An 18,738-nucleotide genomic window follows, 5' to 3' on the forward strand; every position below is an offset into this window, starting at 1 on the left:
TGGGCTTGTCAGCATGCACCAGCAAGATGGGTGGTGTGATACAGCTGCAATTTCCAAGCTGCATGTGGACTCTCTGGAAATGAAAACTCAGCCCCTCCCCAATGGCAGGAGGCCACCTATTGTACGAATCATTGCGCCGAGGGGTGAGCTGCACGGAGGGAATGAATTTATTCACATGGGGGGAGTGGGTAGGGGGGACACATGGTGAGGAGCTGATGTTTTTTTTTTTTTTTTCTAAAGTCGAAAGAAATGGAAATGGATGAATTTGTGTGAGATTAAGATGATGGGCTCTTAGGATCCCATTTAGATAAAAGGAATATATGAAATAAAGAAGGGGAGGCAGCCATGTGTAAGAAACATTACTTTGAGAAAGAAACAGTTCTTGCATTACCCATGGGAAATAGATCAATGGTAAATATCCCCACCAGCATTGGTCTGTTAAACGTTTGAAAACTGTGAGGGCTCGTTTGCATGTGGGCATGTTGGGCTGGACATTATATACGTGTATACCGTATCCGTTTTTGGTTGTGATCGTTTTGTAGTTTTGGCAATTTCCTTGCTGGTTTGTAGTTGAATAAAATATCCTTGGAAAATGTGCGGGTGTCGTTAATATGATTTGTATTATAATAAAGTAACGATTAATTCATTATTAAGAACTTTATTGTGCGGGTCTGTTGATTAATCGAGTCTAGACGCAACTGAGGCAAAATGTAAACGTTTGTGGTGGTAAAAAAAAAAAAAAGTTCAAATTGAATTAAAATTGCCAAGGAAGTAGGTGTTCAGAACATTCGGATAGCAAATCTCCCATCCCATTGAAAATATATCAATTAATCATTTCCCCCATAATCTATAAAGGAAATTTGGTAAAATGGCTATCCCTTGTAATTAGAAATGGACGAGTCTTAATTTGAAGCCTGAATTCTACTGCGCTTCTTGTCACCATGTCATACATAATATACTGTACATCAGGGGTGTCCAAAATCGGTCCTCGTGGGCCGGTGCCCTGCCTGTTTTCCAGCTCTCCTTTGCTGCAACGCACCTGATGATCGTTAGCAAGCTCTGAAGAAGCTTGTCTATCTTAGTAAAACAAAGCACACACAGAATCTCAGATTTCCAATCAAGCAAAATGAATTCCTTTTGTAATATAACATAATTTAAAAAGCAACAAAGCAGAATATGTGCCCCTGTCACAATTTAGGCACTAACATTACCAGCTGCCGGGGATACAAAAAATGGACAGCAAGTCCAATTATATGGTCTTTTTGAATCCACAAGATAATTATGGGGCTCTGTAGACACAAGCAGGTTGCGAGAGCCAAGTTGAAATCTCGCAGGAGTGGTAATTTGCAAAATTGCATTTCCATAAAAGAATGAAGGTTTTTTTTTCTAGACTGTCTAAGCTTATCACTGTAGTTGTGCCCATGCACATCATTGTTTTAGTGCTACACCATGAAGTCAAATCCCTGTGCTTATTAAACTAGTTTGCCATTTCAGTAACATACATCTGGGGTACGGCAAATGGTATTTCACCAACATTTCACAAGCTACTGTTTTTTGAAAGTAATTTTTTATACAAAATGACCACCTCAGTTGTAATGTGTTACAGCGCTGCTTTTGTTAGTTGACTGCAAAATTTTATAGTGGCACATTTTGATTGATTGATTGATTGATTGATATTACGCAATGCCACACTAAGAAACGTATAGGTTCACCTTAAAAATGAGCGGAACTCGCGCACACCAACACTGACATAATCGTCACGTACAGGACTGCGCATCAAACATTAGTTTCATTAAAGCCGTGATAGCCTGATGCAATCAGACAAAATCACACCATGGTTTCTTTATATTTGAAATGTTTGAGTGATAACCAACATTTGTTTTCACAACACAAAAATAGATAATATAACAAAATAAGATAAAATTCAAACCAAGTTGCCAGTTCTTTAAAAATAACTTTTATTCCTTCACTTATGCACTTCCACAACATGGCTTTGGTCCCGATGATAATCCTAAAAGCTGCATGCAATGACACATACTGAGTGACATCGCAAGTCGCCACCAATAAAAAAAACACGACCGATCCCTTACTCATAATGTATGACTAGAATATAGTCAGTGCATGTTCACCGTGGTGACATTCCAACAGAGGGCAAGTGAAAGCCAAAGCTGAAATGCTAACTTGAAAGAACTGGGAGTACGGGAAATGTGTCAGATGTGAACATTGGGTTAAAGTTCATTAAATATCCTTCTCCTCTTCTAATGAAGCTTTTTCCAGCTGAGTGATTTTTATCAATTGCTGCACTAAGGCCAGCAAAGTGTAAGGAGTCAGCGGGCCAGAACCTCCAAGCCAAAATCATCCTGCGCAGAATACAGACAAATTAAGTCAGTTTGAGTTTCAAAGTCCACCTTTCCGAGGCCTATTTTTTACATTCATTTCCGAGGCTTATATAGGCAGTAAATATGACATTTAGCATTTTTACATTCATTCCCTTTAACAAGACACCAACGATAGCAATGATTAATAGCACGTTCACCTTCTGTTACTCTGATTGACATGTGAAATGCCTAATGACAGTACGAACAGTCGACCATAGGCGATGCATTCAGATCATGCAGGAAGGCAGGATTAAACATAAAATCAGGCCATAAAGCAGTGGACCAAGAATACACGTTGACCGAAGTAAAACAATTCCAGCTGGAGGCTTTTTGTACTTCCCAAATAGTGGAATGGTCCAGGGAAAGAGGATATATTGTCGTTGCATTTAATTCCAAAGTAAGGGATAATGGAACCAAAGCTTTTATTCTTCAGAAAAATCAATGTGAAAGCTGGACATTTGTGAAGGCCTGTTGCTCTTTTTGTATTGTTGTCATTTAACACACAGTCAACCTTGATTACATTAGCATATAAAAAGGCACACGTCCTTACATTTGTGGCGTTTAAACCTCTCACAGCCGGGTTGCATACTGTGAACATTAGTCAGAAAAAAACAACATGAATTTAAATCAGACTACCTTTTTTCTGAGTTTCATTAAACAACTAGCGGAGACTTTAGGCTACACGTTCAAGTGAAACTTTAATGATGATGATGATGCAGTTACCCAAACAGGGCATGTTCTGAAATTTTACTTGAACCCTATGTCTTTAGTAGCAACAAAACAAATGGAAAACTGCAAATAATATCCTTCACCTTTTCTTCCATGAGTCTCCTCACTCACCGAAGTATGCCTGCGTATGTGTTGTGTGATTTACACAGCAGTGGCTGAGCCCCATTAGCAATGACATAACATACCCTCTATCCAGCAAGTGATTTACGTGTTCAATAAGCCTGGCTAGCTTTCATTTGCGTCTTGCTCTCATTTCACTCCCTTATTCCTGACAGCAGCAGTGAGAAAAAACAAAGCGTGAAGAGTGGAATCTGTCCATTGGTGCTGCGGCATGTTCACCGAATGTGCCTCATCAGTGTAGATAATTATACAGTGTGTCTTAATTAAACTAGGATTAGAGTTTCAAAGTAGGGTTTTAAACTATGGTTAGAGTTTCTAATAAGGGTTGCAAACTAGGGTTAGCGTTTCAAAGTAGGGTTTCAAATAAGGGTTAGGGTTTCAAAGTAGGGTTTTAAACTAGGGTTATGCTTTCAAAGTAGGGTTTGAAACGAGGGTTATGGTTTCAAAGAAGGGTTTTAAACAAGGTTTATGTTTTCAAAGTAGGGTTTTAAACCATGGTTATGGTTTTAAAGTAGGGTTTCAAACTAGGGTTGGGGTTTCAAATTAGGGTTTCAAACTAGGGTTAGGGTTTCAAAGTAGGATTTCAAGCTAGGGTTAGGGTTTCAAACTAGGGTTTGGGTTTCCTGTCAGGGTTTCAAGCTAGGGTTAGGGTTTCAAACTAGAGTTTCAAAGTAGGGTTAGGGTTTCCAGTCAGGGTTACAAACTAGGGTTAGGGTTTCAAACTAGGGTTAGGGTTTCAAACTAGGGTTTCAAACTAGGGTTAGGGTTTTTGAAAGTAGGGTTTCAAGCTAGGGTTAGGGGTTCAAAATAGGGTTAGGAATACAAAGTAGGGTTTCAAACTAGGGTTATGGTTTCAACCTAGGGTTAAGGTTTCAAACTAGGGTTTCAAACTAGGGTTAGGGTTTCCAAATAGGGTTTCAAGCTAGGGTTAGGGTTTCAAACTAGGGTTAAGGTTACAAAGTAGGGTTAGGGTTTCAAACTAGGGTTAGGGTTTCCAAATAGGGTTTCAAGCTAGGGTTAGGGTTTCAAACTAGGGTTAAGGTTACAAAGTAGGGTTAGGGTTTCAAACTAGGGTTTCAAGCTAGGGTTAGGGTTTCAAAATAGGGCTAGGGTTTCAAACTAGGGTTAGGGTTTCAAAATAGGGTTTCAAACTAGGGTTACGGTTTCAAATTAGGGTTTCAAACTAGGGTTAGAGTTTCAACCTAGGGTTAGGGTTTCAAAGTAAGGTTACATACTAGGGTTAGGGTTTTAAACTAGGGTTAGGGTTTCAAACTAGGGTTTGGGTTTCCAGTCAGGGTTTCAAGCTAGGGTTAGGGTTTCAAACTAGAGTTTCAAAGTAGGGTTAGGGTTTCCAGTCAGGGTTACAAACTAGGGTTAGGGTTTCAAACTAGGGTTAGGGTTTCAAACTAGGGTTTCAAACTAGGGTTAGGGTTTTTGAAAGTAGGGTTTCAAGCTAGGGTTAGGGGTTCAAAATAGGGTTAGGAATACAAAGTAGGGTTTCAAACTAGGGTTATGGTTTCAACCTAGGGTTAAGGTTTCAAACTAGGGTTTCAAACTAGGGTTAGGGTTTCCAAATAGGGTTTCAAGCTAGGGTTAGGGTTTCAAACTAGGGTTAAGGTTACAAAGTAGGGTTAGGGTTTCAAACTAGGGTTAGGGTTTCCAAATAGGGTTTCAAGCTAGGGTTAGGGTTTCAAACTAGGGTTAAGGTTACAAAGTAGGGTTAGGGTTTCAAACTAGGGTTTCAAGCTAGGGTTAAGTAGGGTTAGGGTTTCAAACTAGGGTTAGGGTTTCAAACTAGGGCTAGGGTTTCAAAGTAAGGTTACAAACTAGGGTTAGGTTTTCAAACTAGGGTTAGGGTTTCAAACTAGGGTAAGGGTTTCAACCTAGGGTTAGGGTTTCAAAGTACGGTTACAAACTAGGGTTAGGGTTTCAAACTAGGGTTAGGGTTTCAAACTAGGTTTAGGGTTACAAAGTAGGGCTTCAAACTAGGGTTAAGGTTAAAAAGTACGGTTTCAAACTAGGGTTAGGGTTACAAAGTAGGGTTTCAAACTAGGGTTAGGGTTTCAAACTAGGGTTTCAAATTAGGGTTAGGATTTCAAATGAGGGTTTCAAACTGGGGTTAGGGTTTCAAACTAGGGTTTCAAATTAGGGTTTCAAACTAGGGTTAGGGTTTCAAACTAGGGTTAGGGTTTCAAATTAGGGTTTCAAACTAGGGTTAGGGTTTCAAAGTAAGGTTACAAACTAGGGTTAGGGTTTCAAAATAGGGTTAGGGTTTCAAACTAGGGTTAGGGTTTCAAAATAGGGTTTCAAACTAGGGTTAGGGTTTCAAACTAGGGTTAGGGTTTCAAATTAGGGTTTCAAACTAGGGTTAGGGTTTCAACCTAGGGTTAGGGTTTCAAAATAAGGATACAAACTAGGGTTAGGGTTTCAAACTAGGGTTAGGGTTTCAAATTAGGGTTTTAAACTAGGGTTAGGGTTTCAAACTAGGGTTTCAAATTAGGGTTAGGATTTCAAATGAGGGTTTCAAACTGGGGTTAGGGTTTCAAACTAGGGTTTCAAATTAGGGTTTCAAACTAGGGTTAGGGTTTCAAACTAGGGTTAGGGTTTCAAATTAGGGTTTCAAACTAGGGTTAGGGTTTCAAAGTAAGGTTACAAACTAGGGTTAGGGTTTCAAAATAGGGTTAGGGTTTCAAACTAGGGTTAGGGTTTCAAAATAGGGTTTCAAACTAGGGTTAGGGTTTCAAACTAGGGTTAGGGTTTCAAATTAGGGTTTCAAACTAGGGTTAGGGTTTCAACCTAGGGTTAGGGTTTCAAAATAAGGATACAAACTAGGGTTAGGGTTTCAAACTAGGGTTAGGGTTTCAAATTAGGGTTTTAAACTAGGGTTAGGGTTTCAACCTAGGGTGAGGGTTTCAAACTAGGGTTAGGGTTTCAAACTAGGGTTAGGGTTTCAACCTAGGGTTAGGGTTTCAAAATAAGGATACAAACTAGGGTTAGGGTTTCAAATTAGGGTTTTAAACTAGGGTTAGGGTTTCAACCTAGGGTGAGGGTTTCAAAGTAAGGTTACAAACTAGGGTTAGGGTTTCAAACTAGGGTTAGGGTTTCAAACTAGGGTTAGGGTTACAAAGTAGGGTTAGGGTTTCAAATTAGGGTTTTAAACTAGGGTTAGGGTTTCAACCTAGGGTGAGGGTTTCAAAGTAAGGTTACAAACTAGGGTTAGGGTTTCAAACTAGGGTTAGGGTTTCAAACTAGGGTTAGGGTTACAAAGTAGGGTTACAAAGTAGGGTTTCAAACTAGGGTTAGGGTGAAAAAGTAGGGTTTCAAACTAGGGTTTCAAATTAGGGTTAGGATTTCAAATGAGGGTTTAAAACTGGGGTTAGGGTTTCAAACTAGGGTTTCAAATTAGGGTTTCAAACTAGGGTTAGGGTTTCAAACTAGGGTTAGGGTTTCAAAATAGGGTTTCAAACTAGGGTTAGGGTTTCAAATTAGGGTTTCAAACTAGGGTTAGGGTTTCAAAGTAGGGTTTCGAATTAGGGTTAGGGTTTCAAAGTAGGGTTTCAAACTAGGGTTACGGTTTCCATCTAGGGTTTCAAACTAGCCTTAGGGTTTCAAACTAGGGTTAGGGTTTCAAACTAGGGTTAGGGTTTCAAACTAGGGTTAGGATTTCAAATTAGGGTTTCAAACTGGGTTAGGGTTTCAAACTAGGGTTTCAAATTAGGGTTTCAAAGTCGGGTTAGGGTTTCAAACTAGGGTTTCAAGCTAGGGTTAGGGTTTCAAACTAGGGTTAGGGTTTCAAACTAGGGTTTCAAACTAGGGTTAGGGTTTCAAACTAGGGTTTCAAACTAGGGTTAGGGTTACAAGGTAGGGTTTCAAATTAGGGTTAGGTTTTCAAAGTAGGATTTCAAACTAGGGTTAGGTTTTCCAACTAGGGTTAGGGTTTCCAACTAGGGTTTCAAATTAGGGTTAGGGTTTCCAACTACGTTTTTAAAATAGGGTTAGAGTTTCAAAGTAGGGTTCCGAATAGGGTTAGGTTTAGGGTTTCCAACAAGGCGTTTCAAACTAGGGTTAGGGTTTCAAACTAGGGTTTTAAACTAGGGTTAGGGTTTCAAAGTAGGGTTTCAAATTAGGGTTAGGTTTTCAAAGTAGGGTTTCAAACTAGGGTTAGGGTTTCCAATTAGGGTTTCAAATTAGGGTTCGGGTTTCAAAGTAGGGTTTCAAATCAGGGTTGCCTTTGATGTGTTCGTTAGCATTCAACATGATGCTAACACTTTGGGTTATCAGAGCGTGTCAGCAACAAGATGACCATAGTTGAGAGGTTAGTGCAGGTGACTGTGACATGGATGACCAGGGTTCATTTCCAGGCTGAGGCAGCTTTCAGCCGAGCTTCTTGTTCATCTCATATTTTCACATTTATTGTGTTTCGATATAATGAATTATGATTACACATTGTCGACATCTCATAGTCATTTTTTCCCCCCCAAAACGCCTTACGCATGGTCACTTTTTAATTGTTTTTATTTAAAAACGCGTTCCTATACATGGTCTTTTTTTTTCACCAAATATGCCTTACTTTACATGGTCGTTTTTTTCCCAAAAACGCCTTACTATACTAGTGTAGTGGTACACACGCCTGAGTTGTGTGCGGGCAGCGTGGGATCGATTCCCGCTCAGTGACAGTGTCTATGTGTGCCCTGCGACTGGCTGGCGACCAGTTCGGGGTGTAGTCTGCCTTCGCCCATTGACGGCTGGGACAGGCTCCAGCAACTCCCCGCGACCCTGTATAGGATAAGCGGTTTGGAAGATGATGATGACATGATGCCTTACTATACATGGTTGTTTCTTTTCACAAAAAACACCTTACATGGTCGTCTCATTTCCTATCAAACAATGCCTTTGATGTTAGCATTCAACATGATGCTAACACTTTGTGTTAGTAGAGCTTGTCAGCAACAAGATGTCCACAGTTGAGTGGTTAGTGCAGGTGACTGTAACATGGATGACCAGGGTTCAATTCCAGCCAGAGGCAGCTTTCAGCTGAGCTTCTTGTTCATCTCATAGTTGAGTTTTAAACTAGGCTTAGGGTTTCAAAATAGGGTTAGGGTTAGGGTTTCCAACTAGGGTTAGGTTTTCAAAGTAGTGTTTCAAATTAGGATTAGGGTATCCAATTAGGGTTTCAAATTAGGTTTAGGGTGTGAAGGTAGGGTTTCAAACTAGGGTTAGGGTTAGGTTTTCCAACTAGGGTTTTAAACTAGGGTTAGGGTTGCAAAGAAGGGTTTCAGATTAGGGTTAGGGTTTCAAAGTAGGGTTTCAAATTAGGGTTAGGGTTTCAAAGTAGTGTTAGGGTTTCAAACAAGGGTTTCAAACTAGGGTTAGGGTTTCTGAATAGGGTTTCAAACAAAGGCTTCAAACTAGGGTTAGGGTTTCAAACAAGGGTTTCAAACTAGGGTTAGGGTTTCTGAATAGGGTTTCAAACAAAGGCTTCAAACTAGGGTTAGGGTTCCTGAATAGGGTTTCAAACTAGGGTTAGGGTTTCCAATTAGGGTTTCAAACTAGGGTTAGGGTTTCCAACTAGGGTTTCAAACTAGGGTTAGGGTTAGGGTTTCCAACTAGGGTTTGAAACTAGGGTTAGGGTTTCCAACTAGGGTTTCAAACTAGGGTTAGGGTTAGGGTTTCCAACTAGGGTTTGAAACTAGGGTTAGGGTTTCCAACTAGGGTTTTAAACTAGGGTTAGGGTTTCAAAGTAGGGTTTCAAATTAGGGTTAGGTTTTCCAACTAGGGTTTTAAACTAGGGTCAGGGTTTCCAATTAGGGTTTCAAATTAGGGTTAGGGTTTCAAAGTAGGGTTTCAAAATAGGGTTAGGGTTTCAAACTAGGGTTAGGGTTTTCAACTAGGGTTTCAAATCAGGGTTAGGTTTTCAAAGTAGGGTTTCAAACTAGGGTTAGGGTTTCAAATTAGGGTTTCAAACAAAGGTTTCAAACTAGGGTTAGGGTTTCTGAATAGGGTTTCAAACTAGGGTTAGGGTTTCAAAGTACGGTTTCAAACTAGGGTTAGGGTTTCCAATTAGGGTTTCAAACTAGGGTTAGGGTTTCCAAATAGGGTTTCAAACTAGGGTTTCGAACTAGGGATTGGGTTTCAAAGTAGGGTTTCAAACTAGGGTTAGGGTTTCCAACTAGGGTTTCAAATTCGGGTTAGGGTGTCAAAGTAGGGTTTCAAACTAGGGTTAGGGTTAGGGTTTCTAACTAGGGTTTCAAACTAGGGTTAGGGTTTCCAACTAGGGTTTCAAACTAGGGTTAGGGTTTCCAACTAGGGTTTTAAACTACGGTTAGGGTTTCAAAGTAGGGTTTCAAATTAGGGTTAGGTTTTCAAAGTAGGGTTTCAAACTAGGGTTAGGGTTTCCAATTAGGGTTTCAAATTAGGGTTAGGGTTTCAAAGTAGGGTTTCAAACTAGGGTTAGGGTTTCAAACTAGGGTTAGGGTTTTGAACTAGGGTTTCAAATCAGGGTTAGGTTTTCAAAGTAGGGTTTCAAACTAGGTTTAGGTTTTCAAATTAGGGTGTCAAACAAAGATTTCAAACTAGGGTTAGGGTTTCTGAATAGGGTTTCAAACTAGGGTTAGGGTTTCCAATTAGGGTTTCAAACTAGGGGTTGGGTTTCAAAGTAGGGTTTCAAACTAGGGTTAGGTTTTCAAAGTAGGGTTTCAAATTAGGGTTAGGTTTTCAAAGTAGGGTTTCAAATTAGGGTTAGGGTTTCCAACTAGGGTTTTTAAACTAGGGTTAGGGTTTCAAAGTAGGGTTTCAAATTAGGGTTAGGTTTTCAAAGTAGGGTTTCAAACTAGGGTTAGGGTTTCAAATTAGGGTTTCAAATTAGGGTTAGGGTTTCAAAGTAGGGTTTCAAACTAGGGTTAGCGTTTCAAACTAGGGTTAGGGTTTTCAACTAGGGTTTCAAATCAGGCTTAGGTTTTCAAAGTAGGGTTTCAAACTAGGGTTAGGGTTTCAAATTAGGGTTAGGGTTTCAAAGTAGGGTTTCAAACTAGGGTTAGGGTTTCAAACTAGGGTTAGGGTTTTCAACTAGGGTTTCAAATCAGGCTTAGGTTTTCAAAGTAGGGTTTCAAACTAGGGTTAGGGTTTCAAATTAGGGTTAGGGTTTCAAAGTAGGGTTTCAAACTAGGGTTAGGGTTTCAAACTAGGGTTAGGGTTTTAACAAAAAAACGTCTTACTAAACATGGTTGCTTTTAAAAAATAAAAATCTTACTATACATGGTCGTTTTTTCGTTTTTTCACAAAAAACGGCTTACTATACATGGTCGGTTTTTTTACCAAAAACATGGTTGCTTTATTTTTAAAAAAAAGAAAAAACACCTTACTATACATGGTTGTACTATACACTAACGCCTTTTCACAAAAACGCCATGGTCGGGTTTTTTTTCACAAAAACACCTTACATGGTCATCTCATTTCCTATCAAACAATGCCTTTGATGTTCGTTAGCATTCAACATGATGCTAACACTTCGTGTTATCAGAGCGTGTCAGCAACAAGATGACCATAGTTGAGAGGTTAGTGCAGGTGACTGTGACATGGATGACCAGGGTTCAATTCCAGCTTTCAGCTGAGCATCTTGTTCATCTCATATTTTCACATTTAATATTTTTCGATATAATGAATTATGATTACACATTGTCGACATCTCATAGTCATTTTTTCCCCCCCAAAACGCCTTACTATACATGGTCGCTTTTTAATTGTTTTTATTTAAAAATGCGTTCCTATACATGGTCTTTTTTTTCACCAAATATGCCTTACATTTACTTACCTTTACATGGTCGTTTTTTTTTTCACAAAAAACACCTCACTCTACATGGTAGTTTTTTTCGTTTTTTCTCAAAAATAGTCATTTAGAGAACACACTTGATTTGCTTTAGGGGGCCTGAAAAAAAAATGATGTGGTCGTTTTTTTTAACCAAAAAAAAACGCCTTACCAAACATGGTTGCCTTTTTAAAAAAAACAACAAAACACCTTACAATACATGGTTGTACTACACACAAACGCCTTTTCACAACGCCATGGTTGTTTTTTTTCATAAAACAACACCTTACGTTACATGGTCGTTTTTTTTTTTTTTTCACAAAAACACCTTACATGGTCATCTCATTTCCTATCAAACAATGCCTTTGATGTTCGTTAGCATTCAACATGATGCTAACACTTTGTGTTATCAGAGCTTGTCAGCAACAAGATGACCGTAGTTGAGAGGTTAGTGCAGGTGACTGTGACATGGATGACCAGGGTTCAATTCCAGCCTGAGGCAGTATTCATCTGAGCTTCTTGTTACCTCATATTGTCACATTTAATATTTTTCGATATAATGAATTATGATTACACATTGTCGACATCTCATATTCATTTTTTTCCCCCAAAATGCCTTCTTTCAAACTAGGGTTTCAACCTAGGGTTAGGGTTTCAAATTAGGGTTTCAAACTAGGGCTAGGGTTTCAAATTAGGGTTTCAAACTAGGGTTAGGGTTTCAAACTAGGCTTAGGGTTTCAAAGTAGGGTTACAAACTAGGGTTAGGGTTTCAAATTAGGGTTTCAAACTAGGGTTAGGGTTTCCAGTCAGGGTTACAAACGAGGGTTCAAACTAGGATTTCAAATTAGGGTTAGGGTTTCCAAATAGGGTTTCAAACTAGGGTTAGGGTTTCAAATTAGGGTTTCAAACTAGGGTTAGGGTTTCCAGTCAGGGTTACAAACGAGGGTTCAAACTAGGGTTTCAAATTAGGGTTAGGGTTTCCAAATAGAGTTTCAAACTAGGGTTAGGGTTTCAAAGTAGGGTTTCAAACTAGGGGTAGGGTTTCCAAGTAGGGATTCAAACTAGGGTTAGGGTGTCAAACTAGGGTTAGGGTTTCAAAATAGGGTTTGAAGCTAGGGTTAGGGTTTCAAAACTAGGGTTAGGGTTACAAAGTAGGGTTTCAAATTAGGGTTAGGGTTTCAAACTAGGGTTTCAAACTAGGGTTAGGGTTTCAAACTAGGGTTAGGGTTTCAAAGTAGGGTTTCAAACTAGGGTTAGGGTTTCAAAGTAGGGTTAGGGTTTCAAACTAGGGTTAGGGTTTCAAAGTAGGGTTAGGGTTTCAAACTAGGGTTAGGGTTTCACTCTAGGGTTAGGGTTTCCAAGTAGGGATTCAAACTAGGGTCAGGGTTTCAAACTAGGGTTAGGGTTTCAAAGTAGGGTTTCAAACTAGGGTTAGGGTTTCAAAGTAGGGTTAAGGTTTCAAACTAGGGTTAGGTTTTCAAACTAGGGTTAGGGTTTCAAAGTAAGGTTTCAAACTAGGGTTAGGGTTTGAAAGTAGGGTTAAGGTTTCAAACTAGGGTTAGGGTTTCAAACTAGGGTTAGGGTTTCAAACTAGGGTTTCCAGCTAGGGTTAGGGTTTCAAAACTAGGCTTAGGGTTACAAATTAGGGTTTCAAATTAGGGTTAGGGTTTCAAACTAGGGTTTCAAACTAGGGTTAGGGTTTCAAACTAGGGTTAGGGTTTCAAAGTAGGGTTTCAAACTAGGGTTAGGGTTTCAAAGTAGGGTTAGGGTTTCAAACTAGGGTTAGGGTTTCACTCTAGGGTTAGGGTTTCCAAGTAGGGATTCAAACTAGGGTTAGGGTTTCAATCTAGGGTTAGGGTTTCAAAGTAGGGTTTCAAACTAGGGTTAGGGTTTCAAACTAGGGTTAGGGTTTCAAAGTAGGGTTTCAAATTAGGGTTAGGGTTTCAAACTAGGGTTTCAAACTAGGGTTAGGGTTTCAAACTAGGGTTAGGGTTTCAAACTAGGGTTTCAAACTAGGGTTAGGGTTTCCAAGTAGGGATTCAAACTAGGGTTAGGGTGTCAAACTAGGGTTAGGGTTTCAAAATAGGGTTTGAAGCTAGGGTTAGGGTTTCAAAACTAGGGTTAGGGTTACAAAGTAGGGTTTCAAATTAGGGTTAGGGTTTCAAACTAGGGTTTCAAACTAGGGTTAGGGTTTCAAACTAGGGTTAGGGTTTCAAAGTAGGGTTTCAAACTAGGGTTAGGGTTTCAAACTAGGGTTAGGGTTTCAAACTAGGGTTTCCAGCTAGGGTTAGGGTTTCAAAACTAGGCTTAGGGTTACAAAGTAGGGTTTCAAATTAGGGTTAGGGTTTCAAACTAGGGTTTCAAACTAGGGTTAGGGTTTCAAACTAGGGTTAGGGTTTCAAAGTAGGGTTTCAAACTAGGGTTAGGGTTTCACTCTAGGGTTAGGGTTTCCAAGTAGGGATTCAAACTAGGGTTAGGGTTTCAAACTAGGGTTAGGGTTTGAAAGTCGGGTTAAGGTTTCAAACTAGGGTTAGGGTTTCAAACTAGGGTTAGGGTTTCAAACTAGGGTTTCCAGCTAGGGTTAGGGTTTCAAAACTAGGCTTAGGGTTACAAAGTAGGGTTTCAAATTAGGGTTAGCGTTTCAAAGTAGGGTTTCAAACTAGGGTTAGGGTTTCAAAGTAGGGTTAGGGTTTCAAACTAGGGTTAGGGTTTCACTCTAGGGTTAGGGTTTCCAAGTAGGGATTCAAACTAGGGTTAGGGTTTCAATCTAGGGTTAGGGTTTCAAAGTAGGGTTTCAAACTAGGGTTAGGGTTTCAAATTAGGGTTAGGGTTACAAAGTAGGGTTTAAAATTAGGGTTAGGGTTTCAAACTAGGGTTTCAAACTAGGGTTAGGGTTTCAAACTAGGGTTAGGGTTTCAAACTAGGGTTTCAAACTAGGGTTAGGGTTTCCAAGTAGGGATTCAAACTAGGGTTAGGGTGTCAAACTAGGGTTAGGGTTTCAAAATAGGGTTTGAAGCTAGGGTTAGGGTTTCAAAACTAGGGTTAGGGTTACAAAGTAGGGTTTAAAATTAGGGTTAGGGTTTCACTCTAGGGTTAGGGTTTCCAAGTAGGGATTCAAACTAGGGTTAGGGTTTCAATCTAGGGTTAGGGTTTCAAAGTAGGGTTTCAAACTAGGGTTAGGGTTTCAAAGTAGGGTTTCAAACTAGGGTTAGGGTTTCAAAGCAGGGTTAGGGTTTCAAACTAGGGTTAGGGTTTCACTCTAGGGTTAGGGTTTCCAAGTAGGGATTCAAACTAGGGTTAGGGTTTCAATCTAGGGTTAGGGTTTCAAACTAGGGTTAGGGTTTCAAATTAGGGTTTCAAACTAGGGTTAGGGTTTCAAAGTAGGGTTTCAAACTAGGGTTAGGGTTTCAAAGTAGGGTTAGGGTTTCAAACTAGGGTTAGGGTTTCAAAGTAGGGTTAGGGTTTCAAACTAGGGTTAGGGTTTCACTCTAGGGTTAGGGTTTCCAAGTAGGGATTCAAACTAGGGTTAGGGTTTCAAACTAGGGTTAGGGTTTCAAACTAGGGTTAGGGTTTCACTCTAGGGTTAGGGTTTCCAAGTATTGATTCAAACTAGGGTTAGGGTTTCAAACTAGGGTTAGGGTTTCAAACTAGGGTTTCAAACTAGGGTTAGGGTTTCAAAGTAGGGTTAAGGTTTCAAACTAGGGTTAGGTTTTCAAACTAGGGTTAGGGTTTCAAAGTAGGGTTTCAAACTAGGGTTAGGGTTTCAAAGTAGGGTTAAGGTTTCAAACTAGGGTTAGGGTTTCAAACTAGGGTTAGGGTTTCAAACTAGGGTTTCCAGCTAGGGTTAGGGTTTCAAAACTAGGGTTAGGGTTTCAAACTAGGGTTTCAAACTAGGGTTAGGGTATCAAATTAGGGTTTCAAAGTAGGGTTAAGGTTTCAAACTAGGGTTTCCAGCTAGGGTTAGGGTTTCAAAACTAGGGCTAGGGTTTCAATCTAGGGTTAGGGTTTCAAAGTAGGGTTTCAAACTAGGGTTAGGGTTTCAAATTAGGGTTTTCAAGCTAGGGTTAGGGTTTCAAACTAGGGTTTCCAGCTAGGGTTAGGGTTTCAAAACTAGTGTTAGGGTTTCAAACTAGGGTTTCAAATTAGTGTTAGGGTTTCAAACTAGGGTTTCAAATTAGGGTTAGGGATTCAAACTAGGGTTTCAAATTAGGGTTAGGGTTTCAAATTAGGGTTTCAAACTAGTGTTAGGGTTTCAAACTAAGGTTAGGGTTTCAAATTAGGGTTTCAAACTAGGGTTAGGGTTTCAAAGTAGGTTTTCAAGCTAGGGTTAGGGTTTCCAAGTAGGGATTCAAACTAGGGTTAGGTTTTCAAACTAGGGTTAGGGTTTCGAAGTAGGGTTTCAAACTAGGTTTAAGGTTTCAAAATAAGGATAGGGTTTCAACCTAGGGTTAGGGTTTCAAATTAGGGTGTCAAACTAGGGCTAGGGTTTCAAATTAGGGTTTCAAACTAGGGTTAGGGTTTCAAACTAGGGTTAGGGTTTCAAAGTAGGGTTACAAACTAGGGTTAGGGTTTCAAACTAGGGTTTCAAACTAGGGTTAGGGTTTCAAAGTAGGGTTTTCAAGCTAGGGTTAGGGTTTCAAACTAGGGTTTCCAGCTAGGGTTAGGGTTTCAAAACTAGTGTTAGGGTTTCAAACTAGAGTTTCAAAATAGGGTTAGGGTTTCAAACTAGGGTTTCAAATTAGGGTTAGGGTTTCAAATTAGGGTTTCAAATTAGGGTTAGGGTTTCAAAGTAAGGTTTCACACTAGGGTTAGGGTTTCAAACTACGGTTAGGGTTTCAAAGTAGGGTTTTAAACTAGGGTTATGGTTTCAAACTAGGGTTTTAAACTAGGGTTAGGGTTTCCAAATAGGGTTTCAAACTAGGGTTAGGGTTTCAAAGTAGGGTTTCAAACTAGAGTTAGGGTTTCCAGTCAGGGTTACAAAGTAGGGTTAGGGTTTCTAACTAGGGTTTCAAACTAGGGTTAGGGTTTCAAAGTAGGGTTTCAAACTAGGGTTAGGGTTTCAAACTGGTTAGGGTTTCAAATTAGGGTTTCAAACTGGGGTTAGGGTTTCAAACTAGGGTTTCAAACTAGGGTTAGGGTTTCAAACTAAGGTTAGGGTTTCCAAGTAGGGTTTCAAACTATAGTTAGGTTTTCCAAGTAGGGTTTCAAACTAGGGTTAGGGTTACAAAGTAGGGTTTCAAAGTAGGGTTTCAAACTAGGTTTAGGGTTTCCAACTAGGGTTTGAAACTAGGGTTAGGGTTTCAAATTAAGGTTTCAAACTATGGTTAGGGTTTCCAGTCAGGGTTACAAAGTAGGGTTAGGGTTTCTAACTAGGGTTTCAAACTAGGGTTAGGGTTTCAAAGTAGGGTTTCAAACTAGGGTTAGGGTTTCAAACTGGTTAGGGTTTCAAATTAGGGTGTCAAACAAGGGTTAGGGTTTCAAACTAGGGTTTCAAACCAGGGTTAGGGTTTCAAACTAGGGTTAGGGTTTCAAACTAGGGTTAGGGTTTCACGCTAGGCTTAGGGTTTCAAAGTGGGGTTTCAAACTAGGGTTAGGGTTTGAAACTAGGGTTAGGGTTTCCAGCTAGTGTTTCAAACTAGGGTTAGGGTTTCAAACTAGGGTTTCAAACTAGGATTAGGGTTTCAAACTAGGGTAAGGGTTTCAAACTAGGAGTAGGGTTTCAAACTAGGGTTAGGGTTTCCAGCTAGTGTTTCAAACTAGGGCTAGGGTGTCAAACTAGGGTTTCAAACTATGGTTAGGGTTTCAAACTAGGGTTAGGGTTTCTTACTAGGTTTAGGGTTTCAAAGTAGGCTATCAAGCTAGGGTTAGGGTTTCGAACTAGGGTTTCAAACTAAGGTTAGCGTTACAATGTAGGGTTTCAAACTAGGGTTGGGGTTTCAAACTAGGGTTAGGGTTTCAAACTAGGGTTTCAAACTAGGGTTAGGGTTTCCTACTGGGGTTTCACGCTAGGGTTAGGGTTTCAAAGTATGGTTTCAAACTAGGGTTAGGGTTTCAAACTAGGGTTAGGGTTTCAAAGTAGGGTTTCAAACTAGGGTTAGGGTTTCAAAGTAGGGTTAAGGTTTCAAACTAGGGTTAGGGTTTCACTCTAGGGTTAGGGTTACAAACTAGGGTTTCAAACTAGGGTTAGGGTTTCAAACTAGGGTTAGGGTTTCACGCTAGGGTTAGGGTTTCAAAGTGGGGTTTCAAACTAGGGTTAGGATTTGAAACTAGGGTTAGGGTTTCCAGCTAGTGTTTCAAACTAGGGTTAGGGTTTCAAACTAGGGTTTCAAACTAGGATTAGGGTTTCAAACTAGGGTTAGAGTTTCAAAGTAGGGTTTCAAGCTGGGGTTAGGGTTTTAAACTAGGGTTTCAATATAGGGTTAGGTTTCCTATGTAGGGTTTCAAACTAGGGTTGGGGTTTCAAACTAGGGTTTCAAACTAGGGTTAGGGTTTCAAACTAGGAGTAGGGTTTCAAACTACGGTTTCAAACTAGGGTTGTGGTTTCAAACTAGGGTTTCACGCTAGGGTTAGGGTTTCAAAGTACGGTTTCAAAGTAGGGTTAGGGTTTCAAATTAGGGTTAGGGATTTAAAGTAGGGTTTCAAGCTAGGGTTGGGGTTTCAAACTAGGGTTAGGGTTAGGGTTAGGGTTACAACGTAGGGTTTCAAACTAGGGTTGGGGTTTCAAACTAGGGTTTCAAACTAGGGTTAGTGTTTCAAAATAGGGTTTCACGCTAGGGTTAGGGTTTCAAAGTAGGGTTTCAAACTAGGGTTAGGGTTTCAAACAAGGGTTAGGTTTCAAAGTAGGGTTTCAAGCTAGGGTTAGGGTTTCAAACTAGGTTTAGGGTTTCAAACACGGTTAGGGTTTCAAACTAGGGTTTCAAACTAGGGTCAGGGTTTAAAACACAGTTAGGGTTTCACGCTAGGGTTAGGGTTTCAAAGTAGGGTTTCACACTAGGGTTAGGGTTTCAAACTAGGGTTAGGGTTTCAAAGTAGGGTTTCAAACTAGGGTTAGGGTTTCAAACTAGGGTTTCAAACTAGGGTTAGGGTTTCAAAGTAGGGTTTCAAGCTAGGGTTAGGGTTTCAAACTAGGGTTAGGGTTTCAAAGTAGGGTTTCAAACTAGGTTTAAGGTTTCAAAGTAGGGTTTCCTCATTAGATGTTTGTGTTCCCAATCGTATTCAACGCACTTAAAGCACAACAGTGTCATGTCATGTCATCTTCCAATCCGCTTATCCTATACAGGGTCGGGGGAGTTGCTGGAGCCTATCCCAGCCGTCAACGGGCGAAGGCAGACTACACCCCGAACTGGTCGCCAGCCAGCACAACAGTGTTTTTAGGTAAAAATGAAAATAAAATGGTTATTTTATTAAAAGTGAAGAGTTATTTTAAAACACTGAAAACAGAGCTTGCCATTAATTTGTTGTCTGTTGATGTTTAGTGTCGAGCTTGTTCTATTCTGTGTGAATCCTATATCTAAAAACCGCTTCTTTGCCAAATACAAATTTAAAGTGAAACAGCAAAGTGTGGAGGTACAGTGAAAGCGCCAAGAGATGTCTCACTAAATGTACAATCTATAAAACCTGCTCTTACAGTAACCAGGTCACTGAAGCGGAGTGATCGTTTTTCGAGGAGGAGGACGACTTTTGTGGATTGGAGGATATGACGCACCA

At 40.1% G+C, this 18,738-nt stretch overlaps 1 long non-coding RNA gene across 2 annotated transcripts in view; it reads left to right on the forward strand.

The window, feature by feature from the left end:
• Nucleotides 1-18,738, forward strand: part of LOC147149930 (uncharacterized) — a 408,789-nt gene extending 390,051 nt beyond the window's left edge. The window contains exons 6-7 of one of the 2 annotated variants that reach the window (XR_015086294.1): nucleotides 18,311-18,405; nucleotides 18,661-18,738. This is a non-coding gene — a long non-coding RNA (uncharacterized LOC147149930). Of the gene's footprint in view, nucleotides 1-18,310; nucleotides 18,456-18,660 lie in introns of those variants that run through there. The other variant, XR_015086293.1, reaches the window with a different exon arrangement.

This window comes from Filicampus tigris, chromosome 3, assembly GCF_054856515.1.
Source record: "Filicampus tigris isolate MCC_2025a chromosome 3, RoL_Ftig_1.0, whole genome shotgun sequence".
Lineage (NCBI taxonomy): Eukaryota > Metazoa > Chordata > Actinopteri > Syngnathiformes > Syngnathidae > Filicampus > Filicampus tigris.